Consider the following 6,306-nt stretch of genomic DNA (forward strand, 5'->3'; position numbering starts at 1 on the left):
TAAGTATACTGTATCTAAGAAAGTAATACTAAGTGTATGTTGTGTAGTAAGCTGTTAGTAGCCCATGTGCCTCACCCTAATAAATTGGTCTATTTTCACCTCTTAATTTCACCTACTGTTCTAACTTGGTGGTGCACATGTAGCCTATAACCTGTTTTTGATTACAGAGCTTTCATTGTCTGCTTATATGCCCCCTTTATTTTTCCTACGGTTCTGACATGTTGTACAGGGAGTAAGAACAGGTCCATGTTCTGAATTCTGTCGCTATACATTTCAAAAGTGCTGAACAAATAGTTATATTGACTACGTCCGTCCTTGCTCGCTCATTAATGTCTTAATCGAAACTACAGATTGCCTCTTATCCGCTTGTCGTCCCCTTATGCTATAGTTTGCACATCTCAATTGTCAGTAGAGACCACATTTGTTTAAGCAAGTCAGCCATATCAGCTATGTTTTTTTAAAGACAGTAAATGAGGCAGAATGAACTGTTTTGCTGCCAGACAAGACTCCACTGATAGCCAGGTGTAGCAGTGGTGAGGTGTTGGGACACCTGCTGTTGGGACAGCTTTATGTAGGCCCTAACAGTTTGTGGGCACCGTTTGTCACCGTTATGGTGGAATTGATGTATTGTTTAGTGTTGTGTTGTGTAGTGGCTTTGCTGGCATGCATCCCACTTTTTTTTTTGCCCCACCAAGATCTACATGCTAAAATTGCCACCGGTCCAGACTGAGGAGAAATCCTCACATAATGCATCCCTGACCACCTCAGATCTGAACACAATCAGACAAAGCGACTTTAGTGTGTCGAAACCTGTCTTTTCAATGCAAGCTTCGTATTCTGACAGCAGAAGTTGCATGTAAGTGTCAAGTGTAGACAACAGTACTGCGCACCGATTTTACATTTAGAATCCGGTGAAAAATGTCTGTAGTTAGATGTCTACAGCGGGTGGTCCCTAAAACACAGCGTGCTTAACAATCGATCGGCAGACGAACGCTAGATCGTGTGTGAACCTTAAGAAACGTGGTCCTCAGAACGTTATGTGCTAGCTGGGCTGAGAACAATATACAAAGAGGCGATATCTCCCTCCTGCATGGGGGACCAGAGACGGTAAGGGGACCAACAAACAGGAACAGGGGGATACAACAGATGCATTCAATAGAAATAGACTAGCCTATATCCCCAACATCTCGTCATTCATTCACAAATATAGGCTATTCATCCCCAACACAGCCTAGTGTATAGTCTAATGAAAATGTAATTTAAACAATATTCTTGAGTCTTACCTTTTAAATCTTCTGATTTCGCCAGTGTATAAAACTCGAAAGCAATCCCTTTATGTGTGCTGCGTTCCCCCCCTCCAAAAAAAATATATTCTGATTTAAATTATTTTATGCATCTACCTATACATCTAGCCTATGTTTCTGCCTCTGTGCACTCAGGTTGTCGGAATATAACTGCATTTCTACTTTACGCAACAATGTATCAGAGTGAGAGATGATATGTCTGTTTCAGCCTGAGCCGTGACGAATCCAGATGTGAGGCTGTATTGTGATATGTAGCCAAGGCAAAATAAAACAGATTTGGAGGCGGTTTCACGGACTTAAATTCGACAGGTCGGGCAGTGTTTAAAGCGAGGAAGGACCACGAAGCTCAGCTCAAACCGGCCATGGCTAGAAACCCCGATGGCTGTGGTATATGCACAGTGGTAGCCCCGGAAAAATGAGCCCACCCCGCATTCCTCAAACGCGCTAAAACGGCTTTGGGATTTGTAGTCCTACTGGTCATACACGCTCTTTTCAACGCCACAGCCACAGCTGTGTGAATTCGGTAAATCCATGGTAAATTGTGTGCTTCAAGGGAACTGTAGTTTCATCATGTTCAACAAGACGCGGGCACCGTCCTGAAAATACAGGCACGCGCAAATAACAGATTAATGATGATGATGATTAAATACATTACTAGTCAAAAGTTTGGACACATCTACTCATTCATGGGTTTTTCTTTATTTTTTACTATTTTCTACATTGTAGAATAAATAGTGAAGACATCAAAACTATGAAATAACACATATGGAATCATGTAGTAACCAAAATAGTGTTCAACAAAAAAGTTGCCACCCTTTGCCTTGATGACAGTTTTGCAAACTATTGGCATCAACCAGCTTCATGAGGTAGTCACCTGGAATGCATTTCAATTAACAGGTGTACCTTGTTAAAAGTTAATTTGTGGAATTTCTTTCCCCCTTAATGCATTTGGGCCAATCAGTTGTGTTGTGACAAGGTAGGGGTGGTATACAGAAGATAGCCCTATTTGGTAAAAGACCAAGTCCATATTATGTCAAGAACAGCTCAAATAAGCAAAGATAAATGACAGCCTATCATTTAAGACATGAAGGTCAGTCAATATGGAACATTTCAAGAACTTTGAAAGTTACTTCAGGTGCAGTCCCAAAAACCATCAAGTGCTATGATGAAACTGGCTCTCATGAGGACCGCCACAGGAAAGGAAGACCCAGAGTTAGCTCTGCTTCAGAGGATAAGTTCATTAGTGTTACCAGCCTCAGAAATTGCAGCCCAAATAAATGCTTCATAGAGTTCAACAGACACATCTCAACATCAACTGTTCAGAGGAGACCGGGTGAATCAGTCCTTCATGGTCGAATTGCTGCAAAGAAACCAGTACTAAAAGACACCAATAATTAGAGACTTGCTTGGGCCAAGAAACACGAGCAATGGACAATAGGACCGAGTTTGGGAAACCCTGCTATAGGCGGCTCTTCATTATGTATATTTAACTTTCCCCCAAAACTGTATATGCTGCTTCACATATTCTATTTCAGAATCTTTACATTTCGTTTTTGTGAGCTACAGTGATTTATTCTAACACATTGTGGAGTTTTATGAGGGGGAAATCTTTTTCCGAGTCTGCACTGACTACCTGCATCATAGTTCCTGTATTTGCCTGCATATTTCATCCCACTGAGCCACCTCAGCTTCTAAGCAAAGCATATGCATTGTCTCCACCTAGTGGAATAGTTCGCCAACTGTTAAATGTGTTGACGTTGGCCGCATTTTCATAATTTTTTTGATAATTTAAACAATTGACAGTAGATTTTCCATTTTCGATAGATACATCAAATAAAACTTATTTGGCGTAACATCTTTGAGCTCCATATTACGTCCTTATAATTGTGTCGCTAGGTTTCAGGCACGTTGTGGACCGAATTTGTTTAATGACGTCGCCGATCATGAAGGACCCACGATCGACAGAAAGCGTTTACCCGTAAACGTATCGGTACATTCAGGGTGTGAATGAAATTTGTCAACCAGTTGATATTAACTTCATCCCAGATGCTACACCGGTAAATCATTTGCATACAGTACCCCCACAATACAATATTGAAAACAAAATATATATCAATAGAAAAATGGTTACGTGTTTCTCAATTTTGAAGATGACCGGTTTTGGGTAGACGACTGGATGAATGAAAGCCAGCTGTTTTTTTTAGGCTAGTATGCAAGCCAAGTATTGCAAAGTTGCTTTGTCTATTTCATTAAGTATTTTTGTAATGGTAGACTCCTGTTCTTGTGTTTTCGGTGGTAAAGTCGGACCTGGCTTGTTGCAGCAGCGACCAGTGGGTTTGTGTACAATCCACTTAACAAAGTTGGCGTGCTAACCTTAGCTAACTACAGTAGTCTAATTTAGCTAAATAGTTACGGTTTTGTTTAATCAATGTTGACTAGCTAGCTATCGTCAAGAGATGACAATGCTTTTTCTTGCAAATTTTGTGCAGTATCAACGACGATCATTACTTTGTTGCTTTATAATAGCTGAGGTCTCTAGCCAATAGATACCCTTTCATATAAAAGCTACTGCTAGCTACGTTACTAGTTATGTTAAACACTTCCAACAATGCTCAACTTTTTTGTGTGTAACAATTTACTAATCCTTTCTCCCACAGCACCTGGTGTTGCTGTGGCCTATTTGACCTGCACCTGAAGGTTGAGAACCAGCCACTATGTTTCTGTATAACCTGACCCTGCAGCGTGCCACTGGCGTCTCCCACGCCATCCATGGCAACTTCTCAGGTACATACACACAATATACAAAAGTATGTGGACACCCTTTCGGCTACTTCAGCTGCACCCGTTGCTGACAGGTGTATAAAATCGAGCACACAGCCATGCAATCTCCATAGACAAATATTGTCAGTAGAATGGTTTTACTGAAGAGCTCAGTGACTTTCAATGTGGCACCGTCATAGGATGCCACCTTTCCAACAAGTCAGTTCTGTTATTGTGAAGTGGAAATGTCTAGCAGTGATTGGCCACACAAACACAGAATGGGACCGCCGAGTGCTGTAGCACTTAAAAATCGTCTCTCCTCGGTTGCAACACTCACTACCAGAGTTCCAAACTGCCTCTGGAAGCAACGTCAGCACAATAACTGTTCTTTGGGAGCTTCATGAAATGGATTTCCATGGCCGAGCAGACGCACACAAGCCTAAGATCACCATGCCCAGTTTGGGGAAGGCCCTTTCCTATTTCAGAATAACAATTCCACCGTGCACAAAGCAAGGTCCATACATTACATTTATTACATTTAAGTCATTTAGCAGACGCTTATCCAGAGCGACTTACAAAATGGTGCATTCACCTTATGATATCCAGTGGAACAACCACTTTACAATAGTGCATCTAAATCTTTTAGGGGGGGGGGGTTAGAAGGATTACTTTATCCTATCCTAGGTATTCCTTAAAGAGGTGGGGTTTCAGGTGTCTCCGGAAGGTGGTGATTGACTCCGCTGTCCTGGCGTCGTGAGGGAGCTTGTTCCACCATTGGGGTGCCAGAGCAGCGAACAGTTTTGACTGGGCTGAGCGGGAACTGTGCTTCCTCAGAGGTAGGGGGGCCAGCAGGCCAGTGGTGGATGAACGCAGTGCCCTTGTTTGGGTGTAGGGCCTGATCAGAGCCTGAAGGTATGGAGGTGCCGTTCCCTTCACAGCTCCGTAGGCAATCGCCATGGTCTTGTAGCGGATGCGAGCTTCAACTGGAAGCCAGTGGAGAGAGCGGAGGAGCGGGGTGACGTGAGAGAACTTGGGAAGGTTGAACACCAGACGGGCTGCGGCGTTCTGGATGAGTTGTAGGGGTTTAATGGCACAGGCAGGGAGCCCAGCCAACAGCGAGTTGCAGTAATCCAGACGGGAGATGACAAGTGCCTGGATTAGGACCTGCGCCGCTTCCTGTGTGAGGCAGGGTCGTACTCTGCGAATGTTGTAGAGCATGAACCTACAGGATCGGGTCACCGCCTTGATGTTAGTGGAGAACGACAGGGTGTTGTCCAGGATCACGCCAAGGTTCTTAGCACTCTGGGAGGAGGACACAAGGGAGTTGTCAACCGTGACGGCGAGATCATGGAACGGGCAGTCCTTCCCCGGGAGGAAGAGCAGCTCCGTCTTGCCGAGGTTCAGCTTGAGCTGGTGATCCGTCATCCACACTGATATGTCTGACAGACATGCAGAGATGCGATTCGCCGCCTGGTTATCAGAAGGGGGAAAGGAGAAGATTAATTGTGTGTCGTCTGCATAGCAATGATAGGAGAGACCATGTGAGGATATGACAGAGCCAAGTGACTTGGTGTATAGCGAGAATAGGAGAGGGCCTAGAACAGAGCCCTGGGGGACACCAGTGGTGAGAGCGCATGGTGCGGAGACAGATTCTCGCCACGCCACCTGGTAGGAGCGACCTGTCAGGTAGGACGCAATCCAAGCGTGGGCCGCGCCGGAGATGCCCAACTCGGAGAGGGTGGAGAGGAGGATCTGATGGTTCACAGTATCAAAGGCAGCAGATAGGTCTAGAAGGATGAGAGCAGAGGAGAGAGAGTTAGCTTTAGCAGTGCGGAGAGCCTCCGTGACACAGAGAAGAGCAGTCTCAGTTGAATGACCAGTCTTGAAACCTGACTGATTTGGATCAAGAAGGTCATTCTGAGAGAGATAGCAGGAGAGCTGGCCAAGGAGTTTTGGAGAGAAAAGAAAGAAGGGATACTGGTCTGTAGTTGTTGACATCGGAGGGATCGAGTGTAGGTTTTTTCAGAAGGGGTGCAACTCTCGCTCTCTTGAAGACGGAAGGGACGTAGCCAGCGGTCAAGGATGAGTTGATGAGATACATTTTTGATACATCCATACAGAAATGGTTTATCGAGATCAGTGTGGAAGAACTTGACTGGCCTGCACAGAGCCCTGACCTCAACCCCATCGGGATGAATTGGATCACCGACTGCAAGCCAGGCCTAATCGCCCAACATCAGTG

At 44.6% G+C, this 6,306-nt stretch overlaps 1 protein-coding gene across 1 annotated transcript in view; it reads right to left on the reverse strand.

The window, feature by feature from the left end:
• LOC106573711 (CMP-N-acetylneuraminate-beta-galactosamide-alpha-2,3-sialyltransferase 2) overlaps positions 1 to 1,761 on the reverse strand; it is a 48,229-nt gene extending 46,468 nt beyond the window's left edge. The window contains exon 1 of the mRNA XM_082962689.1: positions 1,284 to 1,761. The gene's annotated coding sequence lies outside the window, so the exon portion shown is untranslated. The remainder of the gene's footprint in view (positions 1 to 1,283) is intronic.
• Positions 1,762 to 6,306: the final 4,545 nt, after the last annotated feature.

The sequence above is a fragment of the Salmo salar genome, chromosome 16 (assembly GCF_965601325.2).
Source record: "Salmo salar chromosome 16, fSalSal1, whole genome shotgun sequence".
NCBI classification, from domain to species: Eukaryota; Metazoa; Chordata; class Actinopteri; order Salmoniformes; family Salmonidae; genus Salmo; species Salmo salar.